The sequence below is a fragment of the Macaca fascicularis genome, chromosome 19 (assembly GCF_037993035.2).
Source record: "Macaca fascicularis isolate 582-1 chromosome 19, T2T-MFA8v1.1".
NCBI lineage: Eukaryota > Metazoa > Chordata > Mammalia > Primates > Cercopithecidae > Macaca > Macaca fascicularis.
The window spans coordinates 29,149,138-29,161,556 of NC_088393.1; positions in this window are offsets into that span (position 1 = coordinate 29,149,138).

The following is a 12,419-nucleotide window of genomic DNA, read 5'->3' on the forward strand; positions in this document are numbered from 1 at the left end:
CCGATAACAAAGAGAAAGAAGCTTTCTGAGAAACTTCTTTGTGTTCTGTGAAATCATCTCACAGAGTTACAGCTTTCCCCTCAAGAAGCCTTTCGCTAAGACAGTTCTTGTGGAATTGGCAAAGTGATATTTGGAAGCCCATAGAGGGCTATGGTGAAAAAGGAAATATCCTCAGATGAAATCTGGAAAGAAGCTTTCTGAGAAACTGCTTAGTGTTCTGCTAATTCATCTCACAGAGTTACATCTGTATTTCGTGGATCTCTTTGCTAGCCTTATTTCTGTGGAATCTGAGAACAGATATTTCGGATCCCATTGAAGACTATAGGGCCAAAGGAAATATCCTCCGATAACAAAGAGAAAGAAGCTTTCTGAGAAACTTCTTTGTGTTCTGTGAAATCATATCACAGAGTTACAGCTTTCCCCTCAAGAAGCCTTTCGCTAAGACAGTTCTTGTGGAATTGGCAAAGTGATATTTGGAAGCCCATAGAGGGCTATGGTGAAAAAGGAAATATCCTCAGATGAAATCTGGAAAGAAGCTTTCTGAGAAACTTCTCTGTGATGTGTGACTTCCACTCACAGAGTTACATCTGTATTTCGTGGATCTCTTTGCTATCCTTATTTCTGTGGAATCTGAGAACAGATATTTCGGATCCCTTTGAATACTATACGGCCAAAGGAAATATCCTCCGATAACAAAGAGAAAGAAGCTTTCTGAGAAACTTCTTTGTGTTCTGTGAAATCATCTCACAGAGTTACAGCTTTCCCCTCAAGAAGCCTTTCACTGAGACAGTTGTTGTGGAATTGGCATAGTGATATTGGAAGCCCATAGAGGGCTATGGTGAAAAAGGAAATATCCTCAGATGAAATCTTGATAGAAGCTTTCTGAGAAACTGCTTAGTGTTCTGCTAATTCATCTCACAGAGTTACATCTGTATTTTGTGGATCTCTTTGCTATCCTTATTTCTGTGGAATCTGAGAACAGATATTTCGGATCCCATTGAAGACTATAGGGCCAAAGGAAATATCCTCCGATAACAAAGAGAAAGAAGCTTTCTGAGAAACTTCTTTGTGTTGTGTGAAATCATCTCACAGAGTTACAGCTTTCCCCTCAAGAAGCCTTTCGCTAAGACAGTTCTTGTGGAATTGGCAAAGTGATATTTGGAAGCCCATAGAGGGCTATGGTGAAAAAGGAAATATAATCAGATGAAATCTGGAAAGAAGCTTTCTGAGAAACTGCTTAGTGTTCTGTTAATTCATCTCACAGAGCTACATCTGTATTTCGTGGATCTCTTTGCTAGCCTTATTTCTGTGGAATCTGAGAACAGATATTTCGGATCCCTTTGAAGACTATAGGGCCAAAGGAAATATCCTCCGATAACAAAGAGAAAGAAGCTTTCTGAGAAACTTCTTTGTGTTCTGTTAAATCATCTCACAGAGTTACAGCTTTCCCCTCAAGAAGCCTTTCGCTAAGACAGTTCTTGTGGAATTGGCAAAGTGATATTTGGAAGCCCATAGAGGGCTATGGTGAAAAAGGAAATATCCTCAGATGAAATCTGGAAAGAAGCTTCCTGAGAAACTTCTCTGTGATGTGTGACTTCCACTCACAGATTTACATCTGTATTTCGTGGATCTCTTTGCTATCCTTATTTCTGTGGAATCTGAGAACAGATATTTCGGATCCCTTTGAAGACTATACGGCCAAAGGAAGTATCCTCCGATAACAAAGAGAAAGAAGCTTTCTGAGAAACTTCTTTGTGTTCTGTGAAATCATATCACAGAGTTACAGCTTTCCCCTCAAGAAGCCTTTCGCTGAGACAGTTCTTGTGGAATTGGCATAGTGATATTTGGAAGCCCATAGAGGGCTATGGTGAAAAAGAAAATATCCTCAGATGAAATCTGGAAAGAAGCTTTCTGAGAAACTGCTTAGTGTTCTGCTAATTCATCTCACAGAGTTACATCTGTATTTTGTGGATCTCTTTGCTAGCCTTATTTCTGTGGAATCTGAATACAGATATTTCGGATCCCATTGAAGACTATAGGGCCAACGGAAATATCCTCGGATAACAAAGAGAAAGAAGCTTTCTGAGAAACTTCTTTGTGTTCTGGGAAATCATCTCACAGAGTTACAGCTTTCCCCTCAAGAAGCCTTTCGCTAAGACAGTTCTTGTGGAATTGGCAAACTGATATTTGGAAGCCCATAGAGGGCTATGGTGAAAAAGGAAATATCCTCAGATGAAATCTGGAAAGAAGCTTTCTGAGAAACTGCTTAGTGTTCTGTTAATTCATCTCACAGAGTTACATCTGTATTTCGTGGATCTCTTTGCTAGCCTTATTTCTGTGAAATCTGAGAACAGATATTTCGGATCCCTTTGAAGACTATAGGGCCAAAGGAAATATCCTCCGATAACAAAGAGAAAGAAGCTTTCTGAGAAACTTCTTTGTGTTCTGTGAAATCATCTCACAGAGTTACAGCTTTCCCCTCAAGAAGCCTTTCGCTAAGACAGTTCTTGTGGAATTGGCAAAGTGATATTTGGAAGCCCATAGAGGGCTATGGTGAAAAAGGAAATATCCTCAGATGAAATCTGGAAAGAAGCTTTCTGAGAAACTGCTTAGTGTTCTGCTAATTCATCTCACAGAGTTACATCTGTATTTCGTGGATCTCTTTGCTAGCCTTATTTCTGTGGAATCTGAGAACAGATATTTCGGATCCCATTGAAGACTATAGGGCCAAAGGAAATATCCTCCGATAACAAAGAGAAAGAAGCTTTCTGAGAAACTTCTTTGTGTTCTGTGAAATCATATCACAGAGTTACAGCTTTCCCCTCAAGAAGCCTTTCGCTAAGACAGTTCTTGTGGAATTGGCAAAGTGATATTTGGAAGCCCATAGAGGGCTATGGTGAAAAAGGAAATATCCTCAGATGAAATCTGGAAAGAAGCTTTCTGAGAAACTTCTCTGTGATGTGTGACTTCCACTCACAGAGTTACATCTGTATTTCGTGGATCTCTTTGCTATCCTTATTTCTGTGGAATCTGAGAACAGATATTTCGGATCCCTTTGAATACTATACGGCCAAAGGAAATATCCTCCGATAACAAAGAGAAAGAAGCTTTCTGAGAAACTTCTTTGTGTTCTGTGAAATCATCTCACAGAGTTACAGCTTTCCCCTCAAGAAGCCTTTCACTGAGACAGTTGTTGTGGAATTGGCATAGTGATATTGGAAGCCCATAGAGGGCTATGGTGAAAAAGGAAATATCCTCAGATGAAATCTTGATAGAAGCTTTCTGAGAAACTGCTTAGTGTTCTGCTAATTCATCTCACAGAGTTACATCTGTATTTTGTGGATCTCTTTGCTATCCTTATTTCTGTGGAATCTGAGAACAGATATTTCGGATCCCATTGAAGACTATAGGGCCAAAGGAAATATCCTCCGATAACAAAGAGAAAGAAGCTTTCTGAGAAACTTCTTTGTGTTGTGTGAAATCATCTCACAGAGTTACAGCTTTCCCCTCAAGAAGCCTTTCGCTAAGACAGTTCTTGTGGAATTGGCAAAGTGATATTTGGAAGCCCATAGAGGGCTATGGTGAAAAAGGAAATATAATCAGATGAAATCTGGAAAGAAGCTTTCTGAGAAACTGCTTAGTGTTCTGTTAATTCATCTCACAGAGCTACATCTGTATTTCGTGGATCTCTTTGCTAGCCTTATTTCTGTGGAATCTGAGAACAGATATTTCGGATCCCTTTGAAGACTATAGGGCCAAAGGAAATATCCTCCGATAACAAAGAGAAAGAAGCTTTCTGAGAAACTTCTTTGTGTTCTGTAAAATCATCTCACAGAGTTACAGCTTTCCCCTCAAGAAGCCTTTCGCTAAGACAGTTCTTGTGGAATTGGCAAAGTGATATTTGGAAGCCCATAGAGGGCTATGGTGAAAAAGGAAATATCCTCAGATGAAATCTGGAAAGAAGCTTCCTGAGAAACTTCTCTGTGATGTGTGACTTCCACTCACAGATTTACATCTGTATTTCGTGGATCTCTTTGCTATCCTTATTTCTGTGGAATCTGAGAACAGATATTTCGGATCCCTTTGAAGACTATACGGCCAAAGGAAGTATCCTCCGATAACAAAGAGAAAGAAGCTTTCTGAGAAACTTCTTTGTGTTCTGTGAAATCATATCACAGAGTTACAGCTTTCCCCTCAAGAAGCCTTTCGCTGAGACAGTTCTTGTGGAATTGGCATAGTGATATTTGGAAGCCCATAGAGGGCTATGGTGAAAAAGGAAATATCCTCAGATGAAATCTGGAAAGAAGCTTTCTGAGAAACTGCTTAGTGTTCTGTTAATTCATCTCACAGAGTTACATCTGTATTTCGTGGATCTCTTTGCTAGCCTTATTTCTGTGGAATCTGAGAACAGATATTTCGGATCCCATTGAAGACTATAGGGCCAAAGGAAATATCCTCCGATAACAAAGAGAAAGAAGCTTTCTGAGAAACTTCTTTGTGTTCTGTGACATCATCTCACAGAGTTACAGCTTTCCCCTCAAGACGACTTTCGCTAAGACAGTTCTTGTGGAATAGGCAAAGTGATATTTGGAAGCCCGTAGAGGGCTATGGTGAAAAAGGAAATATCCTCAGATGAAATCTGGAAAGAAGCTTTCTGAGAAACTGCTTAGTGTTCTGTTAATTCATCTCACAGAGTTACATCTGTATTTCGTGGATCTCTTTGCTAGCCTTATTTCTGTGGAATCTGAGAACAGATATTTCGGATCCCATTGAAGACTACAGGGCCAAAGGAAATATCCTCCGATAACAAAGAGAAAGAAGCTTTCTGAGAAACTTCTTTGTCTTCTGTGAAATCATCTCACAGAGTTACAGCTTTCCCCTCAAGAAGCCTTTCGCTAAGACAGTTCTTGTGGAATTGGCAAAGTGATATTTGGAAGCCCATAGAGGGCTATGGTGAAAAAGGAAATATCCTCAGATGAAATCTGGAAAGAAGCTTTCTGAGAAACTGCTTAGTGTTCTTTTAATTCATCTCACAGAGTTACATCTGTATTTCGTGGATGTCTTTGCTAGCCTTATTTCTGTGGAATCTGAGAACAGATATTTCGGATCCCATTGAAGACTATAGGGCCAAAGGAAATATCCTCCGATAACAAAGAGAAAGAAGCTTTCTGAGAAACTTCTTTGTGTTCTGTGAAATCATCTCACAGAGTTACAGCTTTCCCCTCAAGAAGCCTTTCGCTAAGACAGTTCTTGTGGAATTGGCAAAGTGATATTTGGAAGCCCATAGAGGACTAGGGTGAAAAAGGAAATATCCTCAGATGAAATCTGGAAAGAAGCTTTCTGAGAAACTGCTTAGTGTTCTGCTAATTCATCTCACAGAGTTACATCTGTATTTTGTGGATCTCTTTGCTAGCCTTATTTCTGTGGAATCTGAGAACAGATATTTCGGATCCCATTGAAGACTATAGGGCCAAAGGAAATATCCTCCGATAACAAAGAGAAAGAAGCTTTCTGAGAAACTTCTCTGTGTTCTGTGAAATCATCTCACAGAGTTACAGCTTTCCCCTCAAGAAGCCTTTCGCTAAGACAGTTCTTGTGGAATTGGCAAAGTGATATTTGGAAGCCCATAGAGGGCTAGGGTGAAAAAGGAAATATCCTCAGATGAAATCTGGAAAGAAGCTTTCTGAGAAACTTCTCTGTGATGTGTGACTTCCACTCACAGATTTACATCTGTATTTCGTGGATCTCTTTGCTAGCCTTATTTCTGTGGAATCTGAGAACAGATATTTCGGATCCCATTGAAGACTATAGGGCCAAAGGAAATATCCTCCGATAACAAAGAGAAAGAAGCTTTCTGAGAAACTTCTTTGTGTTCTGTGAAATCATCTCACAGAGTTACAGCTTTCCCCTCAAGAACCCTTTCGCTAAGACAGTTCTTGTGGAATTGGCAAACTGATATTTGGAAGCCCTTAGAGGGCTATGGTGAAAAAGGAAATATCCTCAGATGAAATCTGGAAAGAAGCTTTCTGAGAAACTGCTTAGTGTTCTGTTAATTCATCTCACAGAGTTACATCTGTATTTCATGGATCTCTTTGCTAGCCTTATTTCTGTGGAATCTGAGAACAGATATTTCGGATCCCATTGAAGACTATAGGGCCAAAGGAAATATCCTCCGATCACACAGAGAAAGAAGCTTTCTGAGAAACTTCTTTGTGTTCTGTGAAATCATCTCACAGAGTTACAGCTTTCCCCTCAAGAAGCCTTTCGCTAAGACAGTTCTTGTGGAATTGGCGAACTGATATTTGGAAGCCCATTGAGGGCTATGGTGAAAAAGGAAATATCCTCAGATGAAATCTGGAAAGAAGCTTTCTGAGAAACTGCTTAGTGTTCTGTTAATTCATCTCACAGAGTTACATCTGTATTTCGTGGATCTCTTTGCTAGCCTTATTTCTGTGGAATCTGAGAACAGATATTTCGGATCCCATTGAAGACTATAGGGCCAAAGGAAATATCCTCCGATAACAAAGAGAAAGAAGCTTTCTGAGAAACTTCTTTGTTTTCTGTAAAATCATCTCACAGAGTTACAGCTTTCCCCTCAGGAAGCCTTTCGCTAAGACAGTTCTTGTGGAATTGGCAAAGTGATATTTGGAAGCCCATAGAGGGCTATGGTGAAAAAGGAAATATCCTCAGATGAAATCTGGAAAGAGCTTTCTGAGAAACTTCTCTGTGATGTGTGACTTCCACTCACAGAGTTACATCTGTATTTCGTGGATCTCTTTGCTATCCTTATTTCTGTGGAATCTGAGAACAGATATTTCGGATCCCTTTGAAGACTATACGGCCAAAGGAAATATCCTCCGATAACAAAGAGAAAGAAGCTTTCTGAGAAACTTCTTTGTGTTCTGTGAAATCATCTCACAGAGTTACAGCTTTCCCCTCAAGAAGCCTTTCGCTGAGACAGTTCTTTTGGAATTGGCAAAGTGATATTTGGAAGCCCATAGAGGGCTATGGTGAAAAAGGAAATATCCTCAGATGAAATCTGGAAAGAAGCTTTCTGAGAAACTGCTTAGTCTTCTGTTAATTCATCTCACAGAGTTACATCTGTATTTCCTGGATCTCTTTGCTAGCCTTATTTCTGTGGAATCTGAGAACAGATATTTCGGATCCCATTGAAGACTATAGGGCCAAAGGAAATATCCTCCGATAACAAAGAGAAAGAAGCTTTCTGAGAAACTTCTTTGTGTTCTGTGAAATCATCTCACAGAGTTACAGCTTTCCCCTCAAGAAGTCTTTCGCTAGGACAGTTCTTTTGGAATTGGCAAAGTGATATTTGGAAGCCCATAGAGGGCTATGGTGAAAAGGGAAATATCCTCAGATGAAATCTGGAAAGAAGCTTTCTGAGAAACTGCTTAGTGTTCTGTTAATTCATCTCACAGAGTTACATCTGTATTTCGTGGATCTCTTTGCTAGCCTTATTTCTGTGGAATCTGAGAACAGATATTTCGGATCCCATTGAAGACTATAGGGCCAAAGGAAATATCCTCCGATAACAAAGAGAAAGAAGCTTTCTGAGAAACTTCTTTGTGTTCTGTAAAATCATCTCACAGAGTTACAGCTTTCTCCTCAAGAAGCCTTTCGCTAAGACAGTTCTTGTGGAATTGGCAAAGTGATATTTGGAAGCCCATAGAGGGCTATGGTGAAAAACGAAATATCCTCAGATGAAATCTGGAAAGAAGCTTTCTGAGAAACTTCTCTGTGATGTGTGACTTCCACTCACAGAGTTACATCTGTATTTTGTGGATCTCTTTGCTAGCCTTATTTCTGTGGAATCTGAGAACAGATATTTCGGATCCCCTTGAAGACTATAGGGCCAAAGGAAATATCCTCCGATAACAAAGAGAAAGAAGCTTTCTGAGAAACTTCTTTGTGTTCTGTGAAATCATCTCACAGAGTTACAGCTTTCCCCTCAAGAAGCCTTTCGCTAAGACAGTTCTTATGGAATTGGCAAAGTGATATTTGGAAGCCCATAGAGGGCTATGGTGAAAAAGGAAATATCCTCAGATGAAATCTGGAAAGAAGCTTTCTGAGAAACTGCACAGTGTTCTGTTAATTCATCTCACAGAGTTACATCTGTATTTCGTGGATCTCTTTGCTAGCCTTATTTCTGTGGAATCTGATAACAGATATTTCGGATCCCTTTGAAGACTATAGGGCCAAAGGAAATATCCTCCGATAACAAAGAGAAAGAAGCTTTCTGAGAAACTTCTTTGTGTTCTGTAAAATCATCTCACAGAGTTACAGCTTTCCCCTCAAGAAGCCTTTCGCTAAGACAGTTCTTGTGGAATTGGCAAAGGGATATTTGGAAGCCCATAGAGGGCTATGGTGAAAAAGGAAATATCCTCAGATGAAATCTGGAAAGAAGCTTTCTGAGAAACTTCTCTGTGATGTGTGACTTCCACTCACAGAGTTACATCTGTATTTTGTGGATCTCTTTACTAGCCTTATTTCTGTGGAATCTGAGAACAGATATTTCGTATCCCATTGAAGACTATAGGGCCAAAGGAAATATCCTCCGATAACAAAGAGAAAGAAGCTTTCTGAGAAACTTCTTTGTGTTCTGTGAAATCATCTCACAGAGTTACAGCTTTCCCCTCAAGAAGCCTTTCGATAAGACAGTTCTTGTGGAATTGGCAAACTGATATTTGGAAGCCCATAGAGGGCTATGGTGAAAAAGGAAATATCCTCAGATGAAATCTGGAAAGAAGCTTTCTGAGAAACTGCTTAGTGTTCTGTTAATTCATCTCACAGAGTTACATCTGTATTTCCTGGATCTCTTTGCTAGCCTTATTTCTGTGGAATCTGAGAACAGATATTTCGGATCCCATTGAAGACTATAGGGCCTAAGGAAATATCCTCCGATAACAAAGAGAAAGAAGCTTTCTGAGAAACTTCTTTGTGTTCTGTGAAATCATCTCACAGAGTTACAGCTTTCCCCTCAAGAAGTCTTTCGCTAGGACAGTTCTTTTGGAATTGGCAAAGTGATATTTGGAAGCCCATAGAGGGCTATGGTGAAAAGGGAAATATCCTCAGATGAAATCTGGAAAGAAGCTTTCTGAGAAACTGCTTAGTGTTCTGTTAATTCATCTCACAGAGTTACATCTGTATTTCGTGGATCTCTTTGCTAGCCTTATTTCTGTGGAATCTGAGAACAGATATTTCGGATCCCATTGAAGACTATAGGGCCAAAGGAAATATCCTCCGATAACAAAGAGAAAGAAGCTTTCTGAGAAACTTCTTTGTGTTCTGTAAAATCATCTCACAGAGTTACAGCTTTCCCCTCAAGAAGCCTTTCGCTAAGACAGTTCTTGTGGAATTGGCAAAGTGATATTTGGAAGCCCATAGAGGGCTATGGTGAAAAAGGAAATATCCTCAGATGAAATCTGGAAAGAAGCTTTCTGAGAAACTTCTCTGTGATGTGTGACTTCCACTCACAGAGTTACATCTGTATTTTGTGGATCTCTTTGCTAGCCTTATTTCTGTGGAATCTGAGAACAGATATTTCGTATCCCATTGAAGACTATAGGGCCAAAGGAAATATCCTCCGATAACAAAGAGAAAGAAGCTTTCTGAGAAACTTCTTTGTGTTCTGTGAAATCATCTCACAGAGTTACAGCTTTCCCCTCAAGAAGCCTTTCGCTAAGACAGTTCTTGTGGAATTGGCAAAGTGATATTTGGAAGCCCATAGAGGGCTATGGTGAAAAAGGAAATATCCTCAGATGAAATCTGGAAAGAAGCTTTCTGAGAAACTGCTTAGTGTTCTGTTAATTCATCTCACAGAGTTACATCTGTATTTCGTGGATCTCTTTGCTAGCCTTATTTCTGTGGAATCTGAGAACAGATATTTCGGATCCCATTGAAGATTATAGGGCCAAAGGAAATATCCTCCGATAACAAAGAGAAAGAAGCTTTCTGAGAAACTTCTTTGTGTTCTGTAAAATCATCTCACAGAGTTACAGCTTTCTCCTCAAGAAGCCTTTCGCTAAGACAGTTCTTGTGGAATTGGCAAAGTGATATTTGGAAGCCCATAGAGGGCTATGGTGAAAAAGGAAATATCCTCAGATGAAATCTGGAAAGAAGCTTTCTGAGAAACTTCTCTGTGATGTGTGACTTCCACTCACAGAGTTACATCTGTATTTTGTGGATCTCTTTGCTAGCCTTATTTCTGTGGAATCTGAGAACAGATATTTCGGATCCCATTGAAGACTATAGGGCCAAAGGAAATATCCTCCGATAACAAAGAGAAAGAAGCTTTCTGAGAAACTTCTTTGTGTTCTGTGAAATCATCTCACAGAGTTACAGCTTTCCCCTCAAGAAGCCTTTCGCTAAGACAGTTCTTTTGGAATTGGCAAAGTGATATTTGGAAGCCCATAGAGGGCTATGGTGAAAAAGGAAATATCCTCAGATGAAATCTGGAAAGAAGCTTTCTGAGAAACTGCACAGTGTTCTGTTAATTCATCTCACAGAGTTACATCTGTATTTCGTGGATCTCTTTGCTAGCCTTATTTCTGTGGAATCTGAGAACAGATATTTCGGATCCCTTTGAAGACTATAGGGCCAAAGGAAATATCCTCCGATAACAAAGAGAAAGAAGCTTTCTGAGAAACTTCTCTGTGTTCTGTGAAATCATCTCACAGAGTTACAGCTTTCCCCTCAAGAAGCCTTTCGCTAAGACAGTTCTTTTGGAATTGGCAAAGTGATATTTGGAAGCCCATAGAGGGCTATGGTGAAAAAGGAAATATCCTCAGATGAAATCTGGAAAGAAGCTTTCTGAGAAACTGCACAGTGTTCTGTTAATTCATCTCACAGAGTTACATCTGTATTTCGTGGATCTCTTTGCTAGCCTTATTTCTGTGGAATCTGAGAACAGATATTTCGGATCCCTTTGAAGACTATAGGGCCAAAGGAAATATCCTCCGATAACAAAGAGAAAGAAGCTTTCTGAGAAACTTCTCTGTGTTCTGTGAAATCATCTCACAGAGTTACAGCTTTCCCCTCAAGAAGCCTTTCGCTAAGACAGTTCTTGTGGAATTGGCAAAGTGATATTTGGAAGCCCATAGAGGGCTAGGGTGAAAAAGGAAATATCCTCAGATGAAATCTGGAAAGAAGCTTTCTGAGAAACTTCTCTGTGATGTGTGACTTCCACTCACAGATTTACATCTGTATTTCGTGGATCTCTTTGCTAGCCTTATTTCTGTGGAATCTGAGAACAGATATTTCGGATCCCATTGAAGACTATAGGGCCAAAGGAAATATCCTCCGATAACAAAGAGAAAGAAGCTTTCTGAGAAACTTCTTTGTGTTCTGTGAAATCATCTCACAGAGTTACAGCTTTCCCCTCAAGAACCCTTTCGCTAAGACAGTTCTTGTGGAATTGGCAAACTGATATTTGGAAGCCCTTAGAGGGCTATGGTGAAAAAGGAAATATCCTCAGATGAAATCTGGAAAGAAGCTTTCTGAGAAACTGCTTAGTGTTCTGTTAATTCATCTCACAGAGTTACATCTGTATTTCATGGATCTCTTTGCTAGCCTTATTTCTGTGGAATCTGAGAACAGATATTTCGGATCCCATTGAAGACTATAGGGCCAAAGGAAATATCCTCCGATCACACAGAGAAAGAAGCTTTCTGAGAAACTTCTTTGTGTTCTGTGAAATCATCTCACAGAGTTACAGCTTTCCCCTCAAGAAGCCTTTCGCTAAGACAGTTCTTGTGGAATTGGCGAACTGATATTTGGAAGCCCATTGAGGGCTATGGTGAAAAAGGAAATATCCTCAGATGAAATCTGGAAAGAAGCTTTCTGAGAAACTGCTTAGTGTTCTGTTAATTCATCTCACAGAGTTACATCTGTATTTCGTGGATCTCTTTGCTAGCCTTATTTCTGTGGAATCTGAGAACAGATATTTCGGATCCCATTGAAGACTATAGGGCCAAAGGAAATATCCTCCGATAACAAAGAGAAAGAAGCTTTCTGAGAAACTTCTTTGTTTTCTGTAAAATCATCTCACAGAGTTACAGCTTTCCCCTCAGGAAGCCTTTCGCTAAGACAGTTCTTGTGGAATTGGCAAAGTGATATTTGGAAGCCCATAGAGGGCTATGGTGAAAAAGGAAATATCCTCAGATGAAATCTGGAAAGAGCTTTCTGAGAAACTTCTCTGTGATGTGTGACTTCCACTCACAGAGTTACATCTGTATTTCGTGGATCTCTTTGCTATCCTTATTTCTGTGGAATCTGAGAACAGATATTTCGGATCCCTTTGAAGACTATACGGCCAAAGGAAATATCCTCCGATAACAAAGAGAAAGAAGCTTTCTGAGAAACTTCTTTGTGTTCTGTGAAATCATCTCACAGAGTTACAGCTT